The 14975-nt window shown below is 40.8% G+C and overlaps 1 long non-coding RNA gene across 1 annotated transcript in view; it reads left to right on the plus strand.

Annotated features, from left to right (window-relative positions):
* The first annotated feature begins 2811 nt into the window (after window positions 1–2811).
* LOC121077903 overlaps window positions 2812–14975 on the plus strand; it is a 153157-nt gene continuing 140993 nt past the window's right edge. Inside the window, exon 1 of the long non-coding RNA XR_005824353.1 lies at window positions 2812–2884. This is a non-coding gene — a long non-coding RNA (uncharacterized LOC121077903). The remainder of the gene's footprint in view (window positions 2885–14975) is intronic.

Raw genomic sequence — 14975 nt, forward strand, 5'->3', positions numbered from 1 at the left:
TAAACAGTAGTTCCTACACAACTTTCCCCTCTAAGCTCTGAGGATTCAGGATTGTCGTGCTGCAACCCATTTCTGAGACTACCTAAAGCAGACACATGCTACATAGCAAATATTCTATCTTTGCTTTGTCTGAGATTGCATCCTAGACAAATGTCAGAAAAGCACAGGACACGTGTTAAATATTTCTTTGAGAAACAGCAATGCCAATACCCAAGCCTACAAACAATGGGAGAGCAGCAAGCCTCGTGCTATGTGTATACAGGCCTCTGTAACTACGGCTTCTTGTTAGCAAGCTCTTAGGGCTCCCTCCTCCAAGCAGCCAGCACTACTACAACTAAAGGTCACCAGATATAAAAGGGAGAAACAGTATCTGCAGGGAACAGCAGATACAGCTGTCTTCCTTTTAGGAGAAGTTCCTTTAAACAACTTCTACATCAGCCCAGAAGATGCCAGAGGTGGTGTCTGTGCCAGCTGGTTCAGTGACAATGCAAAATCACCTGAGCTGTAATCAGCCAAAAGTGTGTGGTTCCCTCAACAGCATTTTCCTTGGCACACACCAGAATTCAAAGCCAGCAAAGAGCTGGGCTGATTAGCTCAGGAGCAGTGCTATGCAGATGTTTTTAAACTCTGTCAAGGATCCAAACACATCATCTGTTCCTGGTGTTGTGCTATGCCCTATAAACATCCCACCTTGTTCAGGGCTGGCTTGGCACAGTACCCTGCAGTGGAGGCAGGGCTGAGCCTCCTCCATCATCACTTGTACGCTTATTTCACCTGTGCATTGAACCACGTTGCTTCTCCCTCCCTTGAGTGGGAAGCATAAATGAGCACAAAACAGCAAGAGATTTGTCCTACAGTCCAACCTCTGAGCTGCTCCAGCCAGGCTGAGAGGCACGCAGTACTGTTAGCATCTCACTTAGCCTGGTGGTATTTTGCAGCCCAGTGTTTTGCCTTTTCATGAAGAAAAGAAGTCACTGGGATGGAAAGAACAAATCACCTGACAGGAAAAAAGCTAGAGTTGCTCTATCACACTCCAGCATTTGCATTCAACTTGGGAATAGGCTGTGCTCATTGCTGCATGTAGGGTATGTCCAAGCATCTCTCATTTTTCTTTATTAGCAAAATCTAACTTTGCTAAGACCTGCCCTGCAATTCCAGAAGCAGGCAATGGCTACAAATAGATAGATGTCAAGAGCACATAGTCACCTCGAAAATAGCCTCTGCGTTTCTGACCCCAGAGATCCCAATCTCATTAAAAACAGTGTGTTCCTCAGTGGTGGCTGAGATCACGAGGACAGATAGACAGTGGAGCTCCCCTGGGCCTGGCTGCTGCTCTGTCCCTGTCACCCTCACAGGATGAAGTCAGAGTTTTTCTGGTGGTTTTGTCCTAAGCTACACCCCTTGAGAAAGTCCTTCTTGCCTCCTTTCTTTGACGGACTTCCGGATCCTGCTGCAGTGCCTTCAAGAAAAAAGAAAGAGAACACTTGGGCAAAAGAATTCTTTCTGCTGAACATAAAATCCCATGAAAATAGGTTTACAACACACACACAAAAAAATGAAAATCATTGTTACCTTTTGCTCTTTTGTTGAGGCAAAGCAAGCCAGAAATACAGGTATTTTTTCTGAAATATTCACTGGAGAAATATGGGGTCATTTTCAGCATGGAAATTTCCACTGAGGATGAAATGTTGGTACAATTGTACAATTCACACTTGGAAATGCCATTTCATGGGAACACTTTTGTACTGCTAGACCTCCTTACAGTTTGATGGTGATTTTTGTTCAAGAAGCATTTGATGCTGCTTTGCAGGAGAGTGGGGAATCAGTTTAAGTCAGATGCAAACTTGCTGATCAAGGCTGCATTGCATGACCATGTTCTCCTTGTGCATGATCTTGTCTCAGCATATAATAGTCTGCATCTACAGAGGATGTCCTGAAGGATGGATTGTTGAATGTTTCCGTCTGCTGGCACAGGAAAGACTGGTTGAGGGCAACCAGCTTGGTTGTATAATGGGGATTTATACACTGTCATGTGCCATTATTCATGCACAAAATTATGAAGTGAAGACATTTTTGTTCCAGATGATTTCTGCAATGGAGAGGTGTTAACTTTAGGGTGGAGATTAAAATGGACTGGGTTAGAACCATGGCCACCTCTTGCTCAAGGAAGGACAAGGCCTAAAATACTCTATTTCAAATCTCAGACATGAAAGTAAGTTTGCTGCAGTGATCCAGATTCACCGCCTCAGGGACATTTCAGGGGATTCAGGGATTCAGGAAAGTGTTTTCATCCTCCCCCCCCGCCCTCCCCCCCCCCCCCCAATCTCTGATTTGGTCCTGATAAATACCCCTGTCTTTTTCTCTATTTCCCCTAGCTAAATGCTGAGAAAATACTGCTTGGCTGGATGAGAAATGAACATTTTCCAGTGGAAGAAACTGGGACAGACTAATGATGCAGGATGAAAGAGCAGCATCAGTATCAAACAAAACATTGGGCTTTCTTACTCAGCTCCTTCAGGAAGCCATTCCCTAGAGCAGGCACAGAGAGACATCATGTTATTGCACAGCCTATTTTTGGTGCCAGAAGACAAACAGCCCAGTAGTTAACGTCATCTGCGCTCTTGAAGGCAAGTTTTGTTGTTCAGAACCACAGAACAAGTAAAACATTATTCTCTCTGAGTTAGCCATAATAATGAAGAGCATGTCTCAGATATATTTTATGAGCACTCATTTTTCAGAGTATTCCCAGTACATTTTTTTTCAAAACTATCTTGCTGTTCAGCATCCTATCTGCCTCGAATGAATGAAACAGGGAGAATTGCTGTTCCCTGTGTTTGTGAATGGTCTTTGACATTCCCTGTCAGTATCATTAAATGAAGACCTGGTAAGTACTGATACTAGTGAAAGCAATCTATTATTTCCTTCCTTATAAATTATTTTTCTGAAGGATGGGATTGTCTTCACTTGCAGAATAGCAGTGTTGTGATATGGAGTCAAGGTAGTAGAAATTTTAGACTTAAAAGACTTTACATTGCTATCACAGATTTTGTTCATGCATTATTACACTTATTAATGTCTATCACCGGGACATATGGAAGAGCAGTTACACCAGTCCTGTTAGATCATCACTCAGAGATTAGAAGTGAGTAAAAACTGCAAAGCATTCTCCATAAATATTTATTGGAATTGTTTATAATGCAGTTACTCTGAAGACAGCCAAGCATCATGGCTGGAGGTACTGTATTGATTTTCTCCTACACATATCAAGATTAAACCTGCTTAGTGTACAAGTCAGGAGATTTCTTTATGAAAGAAAGTTCATGGAGAGCCAATCAGTGACGTCTCTGATGAACTGAGCTTCTCAGAAAGTGCTGAATCACTAAACTAAAACTGTTCTTGGAGATCTACAGATTTTTTTTTTTAAAATCCTTTTTAGCATCGCTCACATGTAGTTTGGAATTTCCTGTCGGACCTAGGTGACGCGTGCACATAGAAATTGCTTGAACTATGGAGATAGAATGTGTGAGATGTGTATTCACATCCTTCACAGGACAGAGATGAAATCAGATCTTCCTCTTCCTACAAGAATGATTCAGTTAGTGATTGAGACAAGGAAATGAACAGGAATCCTTCTCTCTAGTTCTGTTGTTTGGACAATGTCTTTAATAAATGAAATTGTCATTCTCTATATTTATTCATAGCTCAGACAGATCCTTAATTAATTAATTATGATTAATATTTCTTAAGATTAGAGAAAGACGAAAAAGTCACTCTAGTGATGTAAACTGAATGTGAACATCAGTTTGGCCAGTGATCTCATTTCCCATGCAGTATCTGACCACTCAAAAGTTGTCTTCTAATGCAAGATCTAATAACAATGCAATAGGGAATAGCCTGTGAACAGGGTAATGAAAGCAATGAAAATACCAAAGGACACTACAGTATTTTAAACAAGCTATAAGCATTCAATATATTTCTTTCAGCATCACCTAGAAGACTTGTCAGAGACAGAGATTCTGCTGGGCAAGGGGCTGTAAATACAAACACCTAAGTTCATGCGTTTAAAAGAGAATGGGTGGGATGGGGGGGCACAAGGTAACAGGGACACAAGATCAATGCAATAAGCAGCAGCAGGCTCTGCATGCCATCTGCCTGGTACTTTCTCCTACCCCCATTAGGGCTCACTTTCACATCACACAGATCAGCCGTCTGTTTTCACCCACCCCCCAAGCGACAGTCTAACTGCATTTGACAGAATATATGTTTTTTTCCCACCTCCTCCACAAGCCCTTTCCTTTGTCCTCTTTTCAGCAGTTCTGGCTTCTGCCAGCAGATTATGCTGACAACTTAGTGTGAAAAGGAAATTAGAAATGCACCAGTGTTCCTCACAGGAGCAGAACCACAGCTTGAATGAAAACATTAATTCAGATTAAAATGGAATCACTCAACAATTCATCTTTTTAGTGCACGCACATATGTGTATGCACTTGTGTGTAAAACAGGGGTGTTATTGTGCTAGGTCTCTGTATATGACCTACCTGATTAATGGAATGACACAGTCTGCTAGTGCAATTCCTACAGCTAAACCAGTGCGTCATGCAGCACACACATCCCCAAGGAGAGGAAGCATGGTCTAGAAACACTAAGAAAGAAAAGATGATTTCTAGGCTCTACCTTGTAACTGTGCAAGAGTTGTGCTGGAAATAGGTCAGCCTGACTTCCAGACTGCCTACTAATGGTCTCAGGCAAGCTCTGCTCCCTAAGCACCAAATACCAGTAACCTCCCAGTGCCTCATCTCTGAGCTGTCCCAGCCAAAGCCAACAAATGAGGGGGAGGTTTGAAGAAGTCTTTGAGGAGGCTACCTGCCCAAAGGATCTGGCTCTTTTGAAACTTTCCCACATCGCCTCCAACTGCTGCTATTTTCCTTCCATAAAGTGGAACTACAATGAAATCCCTGTAAGAGAATTGTGAGATTTAGTTTCTGCAATTTTATGTGATCAATACCATATGGAATGAACACCTGCCAACTAAAATCTAGCCCTAAATATAGTACTTCCTGGTATGAATGACAGTGAAGTGTCAGAGGTTCTAATTTGTAAGGGCCAGAAAAGTCTAACCCATGAAAACAGCTGAAAAATCTTTTTCTAAGGTCCTTCAGAGAGCGTTTGTTTTTAGGGAGAGAAGTGCTTTCAGGTTCCCAAGGGCTCATGGAACAAGCGAGCTATGACCAAGTGAAATGAGAAACAACTCCACAACAATATATTACATTGTCTGCACTACTCAGCCAGCAGTAAGAGAAATGGAAAGAAACAGCAAAAGTTGTACAAGATGGCCTTCAAACTGGTTAGTCGGAATGGTGAAATTCCAACATAAGCCTATGACTCCCTTCAGATTTCTGATCAAGAAAGGTTGTCTTTCCTTAGCCATTGCCATGGGCATCCCACAGAGTTACACCAAAGTCAACAACAACAGCAGAATTACTCTCAGTGTGCGAGATTCATTTTAAAAAGCAGTATAATTAGAAATATTATACTAATAAATAAAAATAATAAATTAAATATTGTCAGTTGGTGGGGCACTTCATGTTGTCCATGTATAATAAAGGAGAGCGATCACATGGTACTGCAGGCAGCAGACAGTCAAATAAAAATGAATGATGGACACAATCAGACCAGGCAGTACTGAGAGAAAGTGCCAAAAAAAATTGTTTGCTTCCTATTGATTCCATATAGAAGTTTTGTTTCTGTAACTTGAGTCTTGGCTTCTTTCTTCTAAATAAATAAAATTTCTCTATACACAAGAGCAAAAGATTAGCTGCAGAGGATAGCACTAAGGTCTCCACTGCCCTGAGTCCTGTCTGTGACAGTTGTTCTTTCCAGATGTTCAAGGCAAAGGTTCGAGAATAGGTGAAATGAAGACTGATCCTTCCCTAGTCCATATTCCTAACTTTCATCATTCTGAATCTTACCGAGCCTGTACTCATCCATGGATTTATCAGCAATTTATCACTGAATAACAAATAGACTTTCCCTATATTAATGTCTACTAATTTTTAACTTGAATGAATATGAAATCCACAATATCCTGCAGCAATGAGTCCCACAGTTTAATGATGCTTTTTACAGGGAAAAAATCCTTTGATTTTTTTTAATATATTTTTTGCCTTTTTTTTTTTTTTTTTTTTTTTTGTGGCACGCAGACTTTCATATAATGAGAAGGAATGAAGAATTATACCTTGTTTTTTCTCTCCATGAGGAAGCTCTTTTGCAATTTCAGTCACCATTGCTGCCTTTCTGTGTGTCTTTTCTTGTTCTTCTACATCTCAAGGGAACCAAATCTGTACATAGATTTCAAGACATCTGAACAGTGATTAATTACATTTCCTGGTATGTTCTCTATTCCTTCCCTAATAATTTCTAAAATTCTCTACACCTTCTGACTCATTCCCACTGAGCCTTAAGCTAATGTTTTCATAGCACTGTTCAAAGTCAGTCCAAAATCTCTTTCCTGAATGCTAATAGCTAATCTACAGTTCATCACTGTGTAGGTTATAATTACTGTTGTTTTTCCCAGTGGTCATTATTCTGCATTTCTTAATATGCAAACTTCATCTTCTGTTTTATCACTCGGTCCCTCAATACCATGAGAAGATTCTGCAGGTCCTTACACTCATTTTATCTTTCTCTGCCCTGAACAAACTTGTATCATCAGGAAATGGTATTACCATGCTATTCAGCTCTTTGTATATTGTTTGTGAACACCCTGAATAACACAGCCAGAAGCACAGGTCCCTATGGAAAGCCTTAGAGTAACTTTCCAATGTCAGGCTGGTATTTCTAGCTTTCATCCACTTACTACTTCACCAAAGGACCTTCCCTCTTATCCCATGACAGCCTAATTTGCTTAGAAAAATTCTGGGGAGGGAGCTTGCCAAAACATCTTGAAAACCCCAGTGTATTGTAGTGACCAGATCACACTTACCTACACACATAATTACTGATTCCTCAAAAATAAATAAAAAATTCTATTGAGGTATGGCTTCTCTGCAAAGCCATGCTTGTTCTTTGCTAGTTAGTCATCTTCATCCCTGCCTTCTAATTCCATTCTTTAGTTTAATTTTTGTCCTTTGCACCCAGAAGGACTGCTAGCTTTCCAGGCTCCCCTCCCCTGGAGCCTTAAAAAATAACACCAGCATACCAGTTGCAACCTTTACTTCCTCTGTGCTGAAGATGATGTAAACCACAGATTTACATCCCCCATTAACAGCTGAGCAATTTCATATCTGAGTTTCTGTAGAACTCATGAGCGAAGCCCATCTGCTCCTGGCAATTTGTTATTATCTATTTTATTTCATTTATCCCTAGACCCCTTCTACTAGCAGTTTAGTTTGAGGCAGTTCTTCTGCCTTGTCCCCCGCAGAGAAAGGCTCTGGTGAGGTACCTTGCCTGAACTCCTGACCTGTGGTGATGCATGTAATTCATCTTCTCTGTGGGCTCCATTGCACTCACCTGCTCTCCAGACTCCTTGGGAGGCTTCTGGCTCCTGATGTGCTTGGGGAAGTTGGTATTACTATTTTTATGCTTTCAGCAAGCTGATCCTCAAAAATCTGTCTGAGGTTTACTACACTGTGCTTTCACATTTTGCTTGCTCAAAAGTTGTCTTTTTTTCTCTCTTTTTCTCACTGGGACACAGCTTCCAGTTTGCAACCTCCACTTAGGTAATGCAAATATGCAAAATGAATACCACCCACTTCATACCACTCGTGTTTCAGCTGGCCCTGTAACCTGTACTCAGGGCTTGGCTCATATTGTTTTAACAAAGAGCTGTGGCTGCTGAAGATGCGACTGCTGTGATCAGGCTGGGTACCTATGTCTCCAGTACAGCCTCTTGCTTGTTGCAGCACAGGCCAGTAGTTTGGCAGCTACATGAGGTGGGAACACATCATCCATTCAGTCTGCTCTGCAACAAGAGCGGTACAATGGTACCAACTAATGCATTGAGGGTGGGAGTTTTGTCTCTGGCTAAGTTGATAGAGACAGTGATGGACAGAGCAAGGGGCTGAAAGAAACTACAGATGAGCAGAGAACAGATGAAAAACTACCAAGGGTGACTTTCTGCATATCCCTAGGGTGATTAAAAGAATTACTGCCTCTATTGCCCCTGTTCAAGGCAAGTCCATAGTATACCATTATGCAGAAATCCTTTAATGTACTATTAAAATGCAGCCATCTCTGAACACAGCTGTCCTTTAACAGTATCCATCAATACTATAAAAGACAGGAGCTGAAATGAATATCGTTTATAACAGAAATCATTACAATTCTAAACAAAGAAATCTTTTAAAGTACAAAAAGAGCAAGATAGATAGAGAAAAAAAGAGAGAGAGAAAATTCTAATTGTATTCATAAAAAAAACTGCTATTAGGAAACTAGTACAGTTAGAGTTCATCTTCTGTCCTTGAATTAAAAAGGCAGGCATGGCTAATCCAAGAAACTAAAGTCTCCTTTACCTTAAGGTTATATAAAATATTCCTTCACATTTCACTCTTTTTATTTGCGGGTGGGGGTGGGGAGAGCTTAAAAATAAATAGGGTTCAATCCTTTTCAAGGTTTAACCTTTCAGAATATGTCCAAAAGTGAACAGAATAAGGGCAGTCTGAAACAGGTATGGAAAGCAAGAAGAAAAAAGTATGTCACTTTAACATTGGAACAATACCTGTTACTTCTAACTGTTTTCTTAAATTAATGAAAGAAGGGTGATACACTGTTGTTTATAAGAATTAAAGAGTTGGCATTTCTTGAATAATGAGAAACTCCCAGGCGGCAGGAAAATCTGTCCTTACATATTGGAGTCTTTTAAGCCCATTCTGTCATTCTCCTTGTAAATGCCTTGCTCCAGTCTCAGGCCTCCTTTGGGAACACACATCTTTGATCAAGGGTCCATCCTGCCTTCGGAGCTCCTGCAGGCAAACAGTTTCAAAGCAGCTTTGCTCCACTGAAGGGAACAGAGGCAGCATGTCCATCTCCCAGATATGAACATCAGAACCATTGACCTTGGTGTATGCAGGACCAGTTCTTCCACAAGTTCCTGTGTCAGGCAAATGTGGAAAAGGGCTTTTTATGGTCCAAATACAGCCCTAGCTCTAGGTGTTGTCATGATTTTGGTAAAATCCTAAATGCCTAAATTTAGTTGAATTAGGGCTATCAAAAATCACCTTTTTTAGCACCTGTATGCATTTCAGTATGTATATGCATCTGAACGACACACACAGACTGAACCACAATCTTCCAACTACAAGCAAACCTACTTCTGTGCAAGCAAAGCAACTGAAACACAGTTGAGAGATAATGTAAAATGTACTTCTGTGACCTGCCGTACTTTTTGTATGTGAATGCTTCCCAATGCTTAATGTATTTTTAATGAACCTCAGCATCAGGAAAGGAGACAGAAACTTTCAAAATCTATTGGCCAGCACTTTTTTCCTTGCTCATCTCAGAGGAACTATTCCTGAATGTGGTATTTGGTGATATAAGGTATGATATTAGTCTGGCCTGTTGTCTCCACTTTCATCTGAATGTAGATGTTATTTACTGAGCAGAAGATAGCCAAATTGTGACATGGCAGAGGAATATAAAAGGTATCTGCTTAATTTTAGTGATAGGTTTTCTGAAGCTAATTTTATTCAAATAAATGTTGTGTTGTGGGTGCGTGACCACGTTATATACATCAGTGGTGCCAGGATCTAAGTGGAGGTTACTGTGTTCCAACTGAAAAACCATCATCATCCACTCAAAACTGTGATCGGATAATGAGCAGCTCTGAAGTGGATAATTTGACTTTATTCAGAGATGGCTCAGCACCAGATAATACCTGACCCAGATCTCTTTCTAATTTATCTAAAACCTACTATTGGTTTGATTTCATGCACTGTTTCTTCATGTAACCTCTAATGGGCCTGGGCAGATGAAATGAAATGAAAGGGTGTTGACACTCATTAAATTCGAAGTCCTGACACAAACTTTCATTTTTTCTCTCCATGAGGCTTGTGGGAGCATTTTTCATAAGGAAAGGGTGATTTAAAAAAAAAAATAAAAAAAAAAAGTATGTGTAAATGGGAAATAAATGTTTTAGCAAAATTTCAGCATATGGTGTATCTTAAAAAGGAAGAAAAGGGAACTCCAGAGCCCATTGTACACAGATGAAATTTATAAACCAATAAGGCTAATTTAATCCAAAAATCAATACTGGGAAACATTACCAAAGAACCACTCCTTGCCTTTCCATTTGTTTGCAGACACGTTTCTGGAATAATAATGGCAAGTCATTATTCAGACATTGGTTGGTAGCTACAGAGGCATTGAAAGCCTTGGCTGAGTTTGTTGGTCTACATTCCTGTGCAAGTAAAAAGAATGTTTTTCCACCAGAAATTGCCATCAGGATAAGATCCCCCTAATAATTGAAAACTGTAGCCTTTCTGGGTGGGATCTGCAAAAATATTCATAGTGGATGTAACTTTGCTGCCAATAAAATCAGTAGGAGATACACCAAACACATGAAGGCAGCAAAATCACGCCAACCTTGAGTGCTAAGCAGAAACCTTAATTTATTTGTTATTTAAATGAAACTTTAGCAACATGGGAAAGGCATAGGTTCCTTCCAGCATCTCCAATGGTATTGATCTTTCAGTGAGGCAGAAAGACTCTGCTCCCTATTTCATGACTGATTTAGTTTAGCAATTCAAAGCAGCCCATGCCTTGCTGATGGGATCAATGTGCTATTACTCTCCATAGCTGCTCTGGGAAGGTGGATGTTGCTGCTTCATCCTGCTTACGCAGGTCACTGCCCCCCGGTCACCGCAGGGCACGTACTGGCTCCTGCACTCATCTCCAGAAACATCTCACAAGCTTCTCAATGTCAGGAAGGCAGGGATGGACATATGACTCAGCTTTGGAAGTTTTGCATAGCTCTGAAACTCAGCCTGGGATTTGCAAAAAAAAAAAAAAAAAAAAAAAAAAAATCATTTCCATGTGTGCTCAAGAGCTATCCAAAAGATTTGTTTTTAGGTTGATTTTAGTTTAATAGTGGTTTAGCAAAATTTTATGAAACCCAATCTGGATTGTCTTTAGTATAATTTTCTTTTTTTTTTCATTTTTGCTCTTTCTAATGTCCTATTCGACTACCATTATCCTATTTTTTTGCATTTTCCCAGACACAAAAACCACTCAGCCTATCACATTAGCGATCCTGAATGGCTCTCCTTGCATCTAGTTAAAATTTGAGCTAGGAAAGCTCTTTGTTATGGATAACAGTATTTACTTATGACTAGCATATTATTATAAATCAAAAACCTGTTCAAGTTTTGCATATTCCTTATAGATGCAAAAAATAAACTGAGGAAAATAAAAGGCTTTGGGGTGTTACCCAAACGTCATGTAAATCTCAGTCATAAATGGATCTTCCCTCTGATACCCTTTCTTTCACCAAAATTAAAGTTTTAAGTGCAGTAAGAAAATGAAAATCAATTCAGTGAAGCATTTAAGCACATGCTTATCTTTAAGCAACCAAGTAGTTCATCAACTTCAGCTGTTATTCACTGACTTCAATAAGACCAGTCAGTCAAAATTCCCTATGCCTGGCAGCTTGCTCCATGCAACCACAGCAAGGAGAGCACAAATATTCTTGACCAGAGAAAGCACCTTGCATCCATTTTAAAGGAAGATTGTAATCACATCTGCTGCCAGGTTGGGAGGGCTCTGTGATGGGCAATGGCTTCTTTCTGATGTACGCTTGTCACCTAACGGCTCTGTTGTGAAGACGGGTGTTGGGAGTTCTCTGCTTCCTGATGCGAGAGGGGATCATTCCTCATGAAACACACACATCACCATATGCATCTCAGGACCAGAGAACACCAGGGGAGAGTTATATTGCTGACAAATAATTGCAATGTGTCTGTTAAAATTTACAACAAATCATCAGCAGCATTTAGAAGGGCTGCCTGGAGGCCTGAAGCTGTCAATCCAGATAACGGCCCAAACCACTGCTGGCTAATAATAATACTGGACTCCACTGCATCGTGTGTAAGTGTAAACTCGAGAGGGCCTTTTTTTCCTGTTTCCCCCACCCCCTGCAGCTGTTGACATAACATTTTGCAAGGGATATCTAGAGCAGATCCAGGCAGTGACCTTCAGAAGACAAAACCCAGTGTCCCCAGTAGCCACACATTGCGGCTCGGCCAGGGTGAGTCACGGCTGTCACGGGGGCACCGGGAAAACCAACACAACCAAAAGCTGACCTGGCCATGCTGGCAAGTGGCTGCCTGCTCTGTGGCTGACACCACAAATGCAAGGCAAGGCTCTCAGGCACCACAGGGACAAGAACCAACCCCACTACATCAGGATGGAGTAGCTCTTCCTGTGCATGCTTGTGTGCTCTGAGTGGTGGTGAGCAAGGAGATGATGGAGAAAATATTTGCTGAAGGCACCCCATTCTACTTTATTTACAGGTTCGTTTCTTCAGCCAAGTGCAGAAAAGGCATAAGGCTCAGTGCTATGAAGCAAACAGCCCAACCTCCCTTGCACACAGTGAGGAAACAATCTTATGCTGCTGTGAACAGCTGTCTTTTGGCATTAACCAAGCTGCAGTGCTTCAGGGGTGAATGTGGCATCTGTATTTATATTTAAAGACAGCTTCAATGCTGGAGAAGAAAGGGTGTAAAAGCCATAAAGCATTGTGCCCAATTAAAACCATTTTCAAAGCCTCAGCAAAATATAAACATGCTCAGCACTGCAAATTCAGAGAAAAAAAAATGCTTATTTTTCAAAACTACTATTTTTAGCTCCACTCACCTTGATCCAAACACAGTCAGCGAGCATGAGGATTTTATTATACCTTAACCATGTCTGAAAGCATGGAAAATTACAATTCAGACGCTACTTACATCCCGTAGTTAAAAAATCAGGGAGAAGTGAGTGAAGTAGCGGAGAGAACCCAAGTGCACAGGCATAAAGGAGATAAATCAACTCAAGGACCTGTGTTCAAACTGCTGTGAAGTATAATGGGTTTCATCTCTATCTGAATGCTCAGACTATAAAGGTACAGCAAGAAGGTAATAGCAGCGCTGAGTGTAAAACATCACATCACCTGTAACTGCAAGATGGCAGCATTGTGGGAAACAAGTGGCTTGGGGGAACTAAAGGTGAGCAACACACCTCATCATTCATCTGATAAAGTGCCTGGGTTTATGCCAGTGCAGTGTGGGTATAATTTATAGCAAATTGGGACATATCTAGAGTCCGCTAGATCCAAACGTTGTTTCATTTGAGAACTGGAGGATTTAATGGAAATATAACGTGTTTTTCCCTCTGGCCAGCCTATGAAGGGGAGGAGATGAGTGATAAATGTCCCCATATAGCAGTGTCATGGGGACACCAGAAGTGTCTCGGATCAGTTTTATTCTCCATCTATTTTTTCCCAAATACAGAGGCCAAGGAATGATGTGTCTGAGATCTTCTGCCATCTTCAGGCTCAGCCAAAGGGCACAGGGAACTGAGCAAAGCCTCGCATACTTCTGAAGTGCCTCCAGAACTGGGGGATATGGTACCAAAACCAACTGGGCTTCTCTGTATCAATCTCCCAGAAGGCTGAAGTAGAAGATTATGCTGCAAGATGTTTTGGCATTTACAGTAAGGCTGTCCAGGAGCATGGTAACTGAAGAAAGCAATAGTGGCAGATAAGCTAAGAGTTAATAGTTGATGAATTCTGTCCCATGTGTCTGTGTTCTCTCACTGTACAGACTTTGCCATTGCAGCTGGGAAACCTACAGTGCTGGTGCCATATGCCCTGTGAAGCATTCCCCTCAGTTTTCTTTTTCCATTTGTGTATTTCTGATAAAACTAACCTTTCAATTAAAGTAATAATCACCCTCCACCCAAATCCCCAAATATTTCCAAACAATACAAGTCTACTGAAATCAACTAATCTATTCCAATGACAGATGTGATTATTTTAAAAAATACAATTAGGTTGAAAAATGCCTCCACCTATCTAAGCAAGCTTTCTGCAAACGCACATCCTTTACTCATCTACATTTTTTTTGTTGTATAGATCATCCTATTAGCCATCTATGACTAAAAATGGACATGCAAAATTAATACTGCTGTTTATATGTTCTCAGTGAATTTGTACAAAAGCTAGCATGAACAATTAGCAGTGTTAGTCCTGAACTTGTCAAACTTTGAGTATTTTATTAACACATTTCTACAGTCTGAAAAACTGTATTCCTTTATTTTCACAATAATTTCACTTAATTTATGCCCAAGACTTCATGTTTGATTTTGGTCAAGTCACTTAACTCCTCAGGAGGGAAATTCATCTGACCTAACTTCAGCTATCTAAAATTTGGTGTCTAGTCCAAGTTTTTTGCATAGACTCCTGCTGTTGGCAAGGAGAGACAGAGTCCCCGAGAGGGTGCTTCATCTTCTCCTGGTGGAGTGGCCCAGGTCTCTGCTTTGGTGATTATTAATCTTCGATCTGTGCTCTGCTGCTTGCCCAGAAGGACACATCTGATCCAGATCAGGAGTGATTTATGCTGGCTTTATGCACAGATAAACTCAGAGCCAGAAGATCAGGGCAGCTGTGAAAAGAGGATAATTCTTCTCCTCTCTCATTCTTTTGCCTGTTCTGTCCATTTGTGTTTCAATCTGGCAAATATTTATCCGTGTTTAATTTTAGGCAGATTAGTGAAAATAAGCAAGGCACAGAGTTACTGCAGGGCTGGGGCCTGGGACTGTAAAGTCTTCAGATGAAGGTCTGCTTCTCAGTGTGTTTTTGTGCAGTAAGCACCGTGTGATTCCAGATGGGACTGCTAGGTCCTGAAGTATTAAATCATTGTCATCACCATCGACCCCAGCTGACAATCAGACATCTTTCTGCTGGAGATAGGAAGAAATAGCTGGTATTTATGAAGCTTCCCATC

This window comes from Cygnus olor, chromosome 14 (genome assembly GCF_009769625.2).
Source record: "Cygnus olor isolate bCygOlo1 chromosome 14, bCygOlo1.pri.v2, whole genome shotgun sequence".
Classification (NCBI taxonomy): domain Eukaryota; kingdom Metazoa; phylum Chordata; class Aves; order Anseriformes; family Anatidae; genus Cygnus; species Cygnus olor.